Source organism: Amborella trichopoda, chromosome 2 (assembly GCF_054954075.1).
Source record: "Amborella trichopoda isolate Santa Cruz 75 chromosome 2, AtrichopodaSantaCruz75HAP2 v2.0, whole genome shotgun sequence".
In the NCBI taxonomy this organism is placed as follows: domain Eukaryota; kingdom Viridiplantae; phylum Streptophyta; class Magnoliopsida; order Amborellales; family Amborellaceae; genus Amborella; species Amborella trichopoda.
Genome location: NC_142337.1, coordinates 61,081,838 through 61,094,387, shown reverse-complemented (window position 1 = coordinate 61,094,387; position 12,550 = coordinate 61,081,838).

Here is a 12,550-nt window from a genome sequence, read left to right as displayed (position 1 = left end):
TGTGTCGTGGTTTAAAACAAGAGCGGGCTAGGAGACAGCTCTCTCGTTGCCTGCAACTTTCTCTCTCTGTCTACCCCAAGCTACTCTCTCTCTCTCTCTACCCCCGTCTGTGTGGAACAGTGCTACCTCGATGAGTGCGAAGAGCACCACTCATGTAATTCACTCTTTCCCTGAGGAGACAATGCAGGCCCACACTATTCACTTTCTCTCTCTCTCACGCCATTTGAATTTCAAACAGTCTTCCTCCTTATTTTTGCCCTTTTTTTTACTTTTTATCATTTGTGCATGACGGTTAGCTTTGGATTCCCACTCTTTTTCACTTTATGTTTTCTATTCTTACTTAGCTCTTCTTATATAAATTATCCTTTTGTTAGTAGTTAATACAATATATATGGGATATGCGGCAAGCCCACATATTGTAGAAATGTTTGCTTGGCAATAAATATATTTTTAAGTATAATTTGATTTTAGGTTTTAGACAATATATAATCTTTAACATGGAATTCATGAATATGAAAAAAAAAATTTGAAATTTTGAAAAAATAATTCTATTAAAAAAACATTTGGAGCGTTAGTTACACTTGTTTTTAAATGGACCACCTTTTTTCATCTATCTTTAAGATAAATGATTTATACCTCTAGATCACATATTGCAGTTTTAAGTGGACCACCTTTTTGCATCGATCTTTAAGATAAATGATTTATACCTCTAGATCACATATTGCAGAAATGCGGTCCAGCCCCGCATGAAACAATTTTCCATATGTATTGGACTCGATTTCTATGCAGCCAAGCTCACATATGTAGAAATGCGGGCCTCTTAATAAATCTATTTTTGGGACGGATTATAAGGCTTAATTTTTAAGGACATTTAATATTTAACATGGAGCTCATGAATATGAAAAAATAAATAAATTTCAAAAACTAAAAATAATAATTCTAGTAATAAAACATTTGGACGGTTAATTTCCATTGTTTTAGATGGATCACCTGCTTGCATCTTTAAGATGGATGCCTTATACTTTCTAAACCGCATATGTAGAAATGCGATCTAGCCCACATGAAACAATTTTCTATATATATTTACTCATACATAAAAGGAAAATTGTTTTATGCGGGCTAGACCACATTTCTACACTTTGTGGTCCAAAGGTATAAAGCATCCATATAAAAGATGGATGCAAATAGGTAGTCCATTTAAAAACAATTGTAACTAATAATTTAAATGTTTTTTAATATAATTATTATTTATAGTTTTCAATTATTATTATTATTATATTCATGATCCCCATGTTAAAGATTATATTTTCTCTAAAATTTAGGATCAAATTATATTTATTGCCAAGCCCGTATTTCTACAATATCCGTGCTGGCCACATAGAAACCAGAAACTGTGTCCTACACAAAAATACTATTGATAACTATAAATTATAAGAATAATGATCCTATAGGACCCTCCTCCACCTGTGTGTAGGACCCTAAAGGATCACCATTAAATTTGGTATGGATCCTTAGAAAAGTTATCATATGGGTGTAGAACTTGAGTTTTTTAGAGATCCGTACCAAGTTTAAAGGTGATCCTTTGAAGTCTTACACATATGGGTGGGAAGGGTCTATAGGATCATTTCTCAAATTATAAATAGTTTGTCGGCTATAAATAGTTTTAGTTACTATTTGAAACAACGTGCTGCCCGGGTGAACCTGACTTGGTTCAGATCGGCAAATTAGACCAATTTTCGAGAATCTATCCATTAAGATAAAAAAATTGAAAAATTAAAAATTCTAAATATATATAATAGGTGGGAACCAGATTGCATGGTTCCTGATAGACTCACCCCGTTCCTTAATGGACCTAGGAAAATCTATTCGAGTTGGACGAGGAATTGGATTGTCTATTCAATTCCTAGTTTTGACAAGAATCGGGTTGTTGCCGGCTGATTTCTAGTTCAGATCGATATTTGCATTTTCGAAATAGGGATTTTAAATCACTCACTTCATCTACTTTTATAGTACATCAAAAATGTTGTTTTTTTGTGGTGTTTTTTTTTCTTTTGAGCACTTTCTAATGAGCAGCGAAGTGATGCTTGTAACAAAAGCATTTGTGACTTTGGCTTTTTGGAATTCTTGAGGGGAATTCGAAGACGTGAACTTTTAGGATACTATTTCAAACGATGGTTTCTCTTTCTACGTAGTTTCTATAATGCTTAGGCTTTATGAAAACAAAGTAAAACTTCACATCAAATATTTGTTTGGAAAGAACTTTGGGCCAAAAAAAATCTCAATCATGGCTCTAAAATCAATTAAATTTGAATTCTAAAAAATAAACACATCTTGTGGATCCATGAAAACTTATTTTTAAAATAAAATAGACGGCCTAGATAGCATCCTACAATGTATACTATTTTTAAGATTCGAAATCCTAATTTCTTTTCACAACCATAATGGTCAAGGCCGAGATGATCGATTTGAAGGTTTTCCAATGCTACAATAATAATTTTTAGTGAGTTTTGAGATGAGGCTTTACTTATTTTGATGGGACTGCGCTGACAATTTTCCTTTTTCATTTTTTGGGTAAGAAAACAATGGTTTTCACAAATGCAACTTACCCCTATATATCTTCAAATATAATCATAAGCAATCTAGCATAGGTTAATGTACAAATTATTTTGCCCAACTAATGGAATTTTATATATAATGTTATTTAATTTATAGCTTTTTAGTAATTTTAGCAATTTTGGCTATTACTATGAGTAAGTAAAAACAACTTAAAAAAAGAAGAAGATAAATTTAAGGGATTGTATACTATAAGACCATTTATCATTATTGCACAAAAGGTCACAATCAGTCATAGCCATTAGATTTCAAATTGGATGGTTTGGTGTTTCACGAAATGTAATTTATTTTTATTCTTTTTAACTTTGAGACCAGTCAATGACATGCTTACAACCACCCGATTTATATCTAATAATAAGAGTGATTGTAATTTTCATGTATAAAAGTAAATGATCTCCTTGTATACTTTTTTTAAATTTAAATATAAAACTAAGTAAAAGTTTACCTCAGAGAATTTTATGATGGCATTACTAAACAATAGATTGTATATTATCAGAATTAATTTTATTGAAACAATAAATTATTAATGATAATAAGTGTAACTAAAAAATCCTCAAATACCAATTAAAAAGCCTATAATTGGTTTCTCTAGACTCTACCGTCCTTCCTAATTTGCCATTTCTTGTCAATGATAACATTATGAGAGTTGGATCGTAAATTGTGTAACACACACTTTTTAATATTTGTCAAGAAATTTCACAATAACATGCTTAGTATTATGTGAAATTCCATCTCCCCTTTTTAATTAAGAAGCCGTCTACTCTTCTTGCTTTGCTTACCTCTTTGAAGGTGGTAGAGATCATATCAAGTAAGGTCATTTTAGAGACACCAATGTTTAAAATCACCTATCTGAATCAAGAATCACGGATTTAGATCCGGATCAGAGAGTGATCGGACTGATTCCCTCTAGAAATCAAGAATCCCGAAGCTCTCTATTTAGCACAAATCCTCATGCTTAACATGTTTTTTCGATGATTTAATTTTCAAATAATCAAACATATTCCCCATGGGTTCATGCAAATTTTTTCTTATTTTTTCCATGTTATATTTTTTTTATTTTGAAATTTTTTGTTTGGATCATCAATTTTGCATTTCCCAACACCAATCGACCAGGACGGTTCGGGTTTTAAAACACTTATTGACATGACTAGAAGTCAGAGCTCTCCACCAACTTCTTAAAATGGGACCTCTAAGCATTTATCAAATTGATTCGATTACTATAACTGGGTTAATTGTAAAATTCAGTTTACTCATAGTGTTGTAATTGCAAGTCCCAATTAGACATTCGGGAGGCCCCAAATCTTATGGGGTTTTAGGTATTGGGGTACAATTTACTTTCTTTGTAGAAGTAAAGTTGTAGTATTCTGCACCATTTATTACAATTAGATAGTATAAATTTGGCATGTTTTAAAAGTAATATCAAAATTTATAAATGTGTACTATCCAACTAAAATGGACATCAAAAGAACTGCAACCTTACTTCTACAAATAAAATCTGTGTAAAATTTTTCCGGCATTTGAAACTTTTCAAATTCTATCAAGTTTTTACGAAACATAAACTCCAAGAATAAAATTAAATTTTCATAAAAAACATTTATGAGCACAAAACTCCTAAATAAATGATTCCAAGAATAAAATAAAATTTTCATAAAAAATATTTATGAGCACAAAACTCCAAAATAAATGACTGGTCCAATTCAATCTTCGAAGAGATTTTGATTCGAGGCATTTATAGATCCCCAGATTATTTTTATAAATTGATGTCACAGCGAAACAAATGTTATTTCTTTCGTGGTCCATCAACTTCTCCAACTAGGTGTTTGACCTGGATACAATAAAACAATTTGGACCCGTGAGTCCAGAAAATCTTTTTCCTTGCTTCATCTGTGTCCTCAAGTGCCAATAAATATAACAAATTAATGCTCCTCTTTCAGAATTTGATGATTTCCGTTTTCTATGTTTCCTTGTTAAGGTGAGGAAAGCGTACACTATCATATCATACATCATACACAGAGAGGGATCCACCATTAGAAAATGGACCGTATAGATTAATCATAAATGGGTGAATGTCCCTCTTCACCTATATCTACACACCTTTAGCTCTCTTTGGGTACCTAGAAATCTATTACATGATAATCAATTACAAAGAAATATGACATTTTCATTGTTTAGGTACACCTTATAATAAAAAAATAGAAAGAGATTATCTGATATTTTCTCAAAAATCATCAAATACAATAGCATGGTGAAAGTGAAAAATCTATTGCGCTAGTAGTGAAAGTGAAAAATCTATTACGCTAGTGGTGAAAGGTGAAAAATCTATTACGCACTTGACGGTAATCTTTAAAAATCTTTCATGCGCGTCTCTCTGCCCTATCCCAACTTAATAAAATGCCAACCCGCTACTTGTTTTGTATAGGTGCTTCCTCCCTCTTTAAACCCGTCCCCTATCTCTTGAACCCTGCTCTCTCCCTTTAAGTACATTATTCTTATATGTACTTTTTTTTTCTTTTTTTTAGCCCTTTTCTCTAGATTTTGTCTTTCTTTTTTTTTTTTTTTTTATTATTTTAAGCCACACTTTTTCTTCTCCCTCTCTCCTTAGCCTATCCATTCTCCTTAACATATATTATACAACACAATTATAATAAAAAATTTCATCCAACATAATCCTGATAAAAAGCTCAATTGAAATAAGATATGTTTCCTCCAATACCTCAAATTTTTTTTACTCCAATTAACAAACCTTCTAGTTTACTAATCAAACTTCTTCCCAACATTTTTAATTTGGTATCATAAATTTATTGTTTGTTTGAAATTATATAGATAGACATTTGAAAGACTTCTATAAAAAATAAATAAAAATAAGGTTTATCACAATAAAAACATGTTATTCCAATCTTATTATTCCAATGATTTATTATGTTGAAACCAATGGTTTAAAAAACGGATCGGTGACCCGGATCAGGCTTCCAAAAAACCGATCCGGATCGTCGATCCAAATCGAGAATCGGGTGAATCGGTCAGAATAAAGCTTAAAAAAAATCCGAAAAAATTATTAAAATTCATTATATATATTGTTTTTTAGGAATTCAATAAGAAATGAGGGTACTCCATTAAGAATTTTCATGTTTTTGAATAAATATGCGAATATTGATATGTTCTTTCCCTGCATGAACCGCCATTCAGCATTTAATTTACATCACACAAAAGGACAAACATAGAATTATCATGGAATAAGTATATCAACATACATGGACTACAATAAAGCATAAAATTAGTAACATATGATCTAAAAATAAAATGATAGACGACGTTATTGTTCTTCTTGGTCACGCTGGTGCCATTGATTGAATTTGTTTAACAATTCATTGACTCGATCTAAAAACGAATCATCGATATTAGCAGGCGTCTGACTATTCCCAAATCTATGAGTGTTAGTGTTTTGTTGTGTTCCCAATCTAAAATCCCCGAAGATTGTCCATCTTTCATGCTCACGTGCTCATCCCTACACTGTTGCTGTTGGGACTCGATATGTGAATAATATGGCCGGGAAAGGGTGGCCTCAGAATCATCATCTCTCTTATTTTCTCTTTGAATAATATGGATTAAAAAAAAAAAAAAACAAATTTTCACAAAAATCGATAATGGATTAAAAAAAAAAAATCACAAATTTTCAAAAAATTCTATCATGGATTACAAAAAAAAAATTGATCATGGATTAAAAAGAAAAAATCACAATTTTTCAAAAAATTCTATCATGGATTACAAAAAAAAATCACAAATTTTCAAAAAATTCAATCATGGATTACAATCATGGTTTTTTAAGTGTCGTGATGCCTTTTAATGATGGTTTAAGTGACATGATGCTTCAAAACATTAAACTGTCCATGACCATCACGATAGTGAGTCTACTGTAATGTCTTCATGGTCCTAAGATTACCGTAAAAGCTATTTTGGTCAAAAGATTACAAAAAGTGAAAAAAAGAGGTATGGAGTGGTTTTGGAAAGTTTGAGGTTTATTTGCATTAATCCAAAAATTAAGGTATATTTTTTTGATAATTTCTCATAAATATAATACACCCTAAAATTACTAGGATTCGTGTAGCATTTACCATATTGTTTGGTAAAAATGTTGTAAGGGCGTAACTTTGTAATATTGGCTGAAAAATCAGATTGGTGGCCTTGACAGCCTCCCATTGATCCTGGTCTTGATCGGCTATATCAACAAGTGAGAGAAATATTTAAAATAAAATATTAAACAAAATGAATGTTATAGCAGCTTTAGAAACTATAATACAGCTAAAAAACTAAAAAAGAGTATTAAAAATTTTAAAAATAAGAGGGGGTTTAGAGGGGGGACCTGGAGACCGGTTTTAATACTTGGCCAGAGTCAGACCGGTTCTCCTGGTCTACATCCAGACTGCATCTTTTTGGATCACTCATATACATACCAATATTATTATTGAGATTAGAGATTTAATTACGTTCAATAAAAGAGATTAGAGATTTAATTTCTTGATTTCACGTGGTGGTGGTCTTATTTTTTTCAACACACAACATGCCAACACACGTTCCCGTGGAAGGAAGAATGTAGTTTCCCATGACATTCCTTCTCAAGGAAAAACATTTGTCTGGCTCATATAAAATGAATGTAGAGAAATTTATCGAGATACGCCTCATTTTTCAACTATTAATATTTTACTTTTTCTTTACTATTCTAACTCAAAATCGAGTGTATTTTGATGAGAATTTTAAAATAAAATCAAAAAGTAAAATGTTAATTATTAATATTTAGTTGTATTTTGACATAGTTCCAATGAACATATTTAGGTTGAGGTTGGTGTAAACCTGGATTTTATTGTAAAAATTCAAGCTACTCTTCAAAATCCCACTGGAAAGTCTATGTCTAATGTCGAATACCCATATGATAGCTTAAAATTCTAGTTTTATTTCTGAACATGAATTTGAAGCTCCAAAACTGATTGATCTCACAAATTTTTGAATAGTTGAAAATAGGTGATCCAGACAATGTGTTACTATATACAATACAATGTCACTTGATGAACCATGCAGATGAAGGGAGAGTAGAATAAAATCCTCACTACTAGGGAAATTTATATGTCGATAGCAGGAGCTAATAGTCATGAAGATTATAGTATACTTTGACCCCCAAAATCAGGGTACATGAACATGGGCTCTAGGCCAAAAGATTAATAATAAAATAATAATAATTTGGAAATCGAGGAAACATTCACATAAAATAAATGAAAAATTTAGAGAAGTTAAACCGACACGATTCAATCTTCTAACATTATTTATTTATTTATTTTTTGATTTTTTTTATCAAAAAGAAGAACAGCAAAAAGGAAGAAACAGCTCGTCATTTGAAAGGGGCCCTAATTCAAAAGTATCTGGTTGTCTCTTATTCTTCCTGACGTGCATGACCACGTGATCTTGTTAATTAAAGAATTGCATAGAAACCCAAATAAATAATAAATAAATAACACCCATGGAGGTTGTTCATGAACTGCACACATGTAGACATGGGGAAGGGTGACGTGCACCACAGGTGTATGCTAATGGTACACTACTGGACATCAATCAACGATGGCCAACGTTAGTCATAGTTCGTGTGGTGGACCTACGTACTATGAACTATACACAACATGTGTACACTTTTTTTTTTTACCTTGGAAATTAGATGAACCAACAGGTATTTCGGGGATTGAGATGATTACTAAGAAATTACCCAGATTGAGTGGTTGGCAACTGATATTTAGCGATGCGTACTTTAAAAATAAATAAAAATTCCAACAATTTTTGCAAATTAGTGAATACTTTTTGTCTTCCTATAGAAGTACCTAATTGTTAGGTTGGCAATGGACCCAGACCTGACCCGAGACGGACGCGTGAACTGGCGAGTTCTCGTATGAGGTTTGTTACATGGATGCAGACGCCATACGTATGCATCCGTAACTGTAGAGGTATGGTGCACCTTCAAATTTTATGATGGTATGTAATTTTGATGTAAAATGTTCTTAGGATTCTCTCAAATCTATTTTTATATCTAATTATAAAATTAAATGATTAAAATCAAGTAGATCTATAAACATATGAAAATCTTGAAAATAGACGGTGAATATAATATGTTGTAAAATGCACTATTTCTGACACTTAAAATCTTTTTATTTTTCATGGTCATACATCTCGATGTCGAGATGATCAATCAAAGGGTTTTTCAACATTAAAACTACCTTTTTCAAGGGACATTTGAGGTACATCCGTAGTTCTACATCATAAGGTTGCATCCTTATATAGTACAAATCTTTATTTGGTTGGCGGCACAACATAAGATCTTAACCATAGACAATCTTATGAAGAGGGGAAAAATTTTGCCTAATATTTGTTTACTTTGTAAACACAACTCTTGATGCATTGTCATTTTACTTTAGGGATTTGGCATTGGCTTTTCAGATTGGTTGGGATTTTTTTGGTTTTGCCGTAGAGGGTTTCAGGGACAACTACTCAGTTTGTTCTTCTTTTTTTGCCCAAAACTGGGAGAATAATTTGGAAGATAGCCATAAGTATGGTGATGTGGGAAGTGTGGAAGGAGAGGAATAGAAGAACCTTTGAAGGTGTGACTTTGCCCAACAAAAAGTGATACGTTTAATTAAGCAGTCGATATGGTTCTGTATTTATGTGACCAAGGAGGACTGGGGCATCACAAAAATGGATGTGATGGTCAATCTTTCCAATCTATTTTCTCTTGGGGTTAGGAGGCATCGACCAGAGGCTTTGTGGTTAGCTCCACCCTTAGGCTGCCTTAAGATTAATTTTGATGGTAGGTCTGGCGGGTATTGGGGGTGTAATCCGTAATTGCTATGGGAATATTGTGCTATCCTATACAGGACCGATTGGTGTTGCTACTGTAAATTTCGATGAGATGAGTGTTGTTCTTAGAGGTGTGCTCATTTTTATAGACCATAACTTGGGGACAACCTGCTTACTTGAAGGCAATTCTTTAAACGTTATTAGATGGTGTAAAAAAGAGTAGTCTATTTCATGGGAACTTCGATCTTTATGGTTGCAGATTATGGATATTACAACAACCTTGACTGTTACTTTCTCTCATGTTTATAGAGAGGCTAATGGGGTTGCTAATGCTTTGGCAAAGGGGGATTGGGCTTATTTCTCTCTCTATAGCTCCTGATGTAATTTCCTTTTAGTTTATCAATAAAATTTTGAACATTGGTAAAAAAAAAAAAAAAGGTTGCATTCTTATATAAACTTTTTCGTTGTTACGTTGCCGAACTTGGGCAAGTCCTAGGATTGTCTGATACTTTTCCCTTTTTTGGGGAATTTTGTTAATTTGAACCAGATTTCTTTAAATTCAGTTCTCATTCTAGGTTGCTTCATCCCCGAATTCGAGCCCCACAGCTAATTCCATGATTTTTTACATCCATAAAAGACCTTTCAGATTTTTTGGGGCCTTTTTTTTCTTCATATAGGGGAAATTGCCTGGAATCAACGAGCAGACTCCGAGCGAGACTCCCGAACCAATCCAGAGTTAATACCCAATGCTGGTTTTCAAATAACGAGGCAATCTAAATCTTCAAAGTAGTTTTGAGCCTTGAAATTCATCTTCACCTAATGGCCCTAATGGTAGAAAATACCTTCAATTTATGATCTAACGATAATTATATAAAAGAAAAATTATCTACAATTTAAGTGACTCCCCTACTCTTAACTACCTATGATGGATTAGGATAAAGAAAAAAAACATAATAAAGAAAGGATATAAGGTGACGGTCTAAGTTCTTGCTCATTCTCCATACATAAGCTTCTCATTAATTTTGGAGGGGAAAAGAGGTGAGGGCCGATCCACCCCTTCAAAGATCAGAACAATAAGCGGTTTTATTTTATTATTGGATCATGGAAGGTTTGTTTACATCTACTATTTATTTTTGTTTTTTAGTAATCATGAACAACGATCCAAAAAAGATTTACATGTTTTTTAGGTTCTTAAATATGTAAATCTGTAGTTTATTTTTATATGTGTTATCAGAGCTATGGTTTGCTTGTTCATGAATACCGAAAACATTAAGTTTTCATTAGTAGCATCCAGTTGTGATGCTTATTCGAGAGAATACATCTGTGGAATATGTACGAGTGTGAAAAAGTCCGATCCCTGGAATGCTCGTTCGTTTTCTAGTTTCTGCTCCTATAATTTAGGATGAGTTCACTTCTTATGCGGTTTAAACATATTGAAATCTGCTCTTGACGTTTATATATATATATATATATATATATTTTGCCAGTGTATGGGACTTGCTTTGATTTGCACCACCATGTGGCTTTGCACTACCATATGGATTAGCAATCGTATCCCTCTCTCTTATAACTTGGTTTTCCATTCAATCGCCATATTGATTTCGCAGCAATAAAGATTAGCAAATGGTCTCCTGATGTTTACTATGTTGCGTTATGGATTATGAGAGCAGGTAATTTTGAAAGAAAGTTCATCGAAATCAAATTTTGTTTTATTGTTATCGAGATGATATCCGTAACTTATACATGGAAGTTGACCTTGTCATTGAGTGGCTAGAAGATGGGGATTGAACTGAAATCATAAATCCATCGAGCCTAACTGCGGATTTATAATAAGTTTTTTTTATATACTGCTATTTTTTTTATTAAAAAGAAAGTTTCTCTCTTTAGATTTGTTGTGCATATGTGCGTTGATATTTGGTTTGTACATGTTTTATTCGTGTGTTTCCAATTGCGCACGTAGTGCTTGTTATGAGCATAAATATTTGGTTGTGCACCTTAGTTATGGTATTGCATTGTTGCTGCGAAATCAGTAGCACTTGGTTGAGAACATGCGATGATAGCATCTCCTCTTGAAATAGGTTGGTTTATGCTTCTAGCAATTGTGTTGAAGTGTTAATATTTCTTTTCGGTATTAGCCTTTTGGTCTCTTTTAACTCTATCTTGGGTTTTTCCTTTTAAAGGATTCATGTGTAAAATATGTTTTTCTTTAATGGTTTCCTCAGTTATAAGATATCAATTAGTATTTGGACTTTTAAAGGATTCATGTGTAAAATATGTTTTTCTTTAATGGTTTCCTCAGTTATAAGATATCAATTAGTATTTGGATGGCAATGATATAAGGTGCCTTATGCGGTGTCTTAATATTTAGAAAAGCGTGAATTTTCATTTTAAAACGGATTGCAAATTTATTTATGTTATTGTTTACTGTGCAATCTCTTATCTTTTAGCATACTAAAATTTGCCTATAGTAAATAAATAAATAATAGAAAGAAAGGTTAAATTGGTTTAGTCAATTAAGAGTGGGTGATCCTTATTTTAAACCAAACAAGTTGGAATGATTGTGTAACCGCTAAAATGGTGCAGTCACGAGAACTTGGATGGTATTAAAATATTTGATGATTCTCAATAATAATTTTTGTTTTGATTTATTTTGATAATAAAAAAGGATTGCATGATCAGGGAGCCCAGAAATTGGCGTTGAGCAGTTACATATAAAAATCAAACCCGAAGGTGATTTTTTATATGTACGACTTGGCAGAATAGGGTAGTTGGTATGAGCACTGTAGACTTAGATGACATTAAACCCAAAAGAGTAACGCCTTCGTTATCTATAATGTTTGTGATCAAGCCATATGATGGACATAAGGATTGATTGTTCACTAACAATAGACTGTTTGTGTGTTATAATATCGTTCCAAAGGAGGGGTTGTGACGATGCATCGGTTTACTAAAGGTACTAAATTTTAAATTAATGAAATGTTAATTACTCAGTTTTATGGGTAAATACAGTTTTGTGAGCTTAATTGTTCTAAATCACGGAAGCTCTAAATCCCTCTGCATTTATTTGATACTTAGCATGAATTGAAACTCCGAACGGATCTAACTT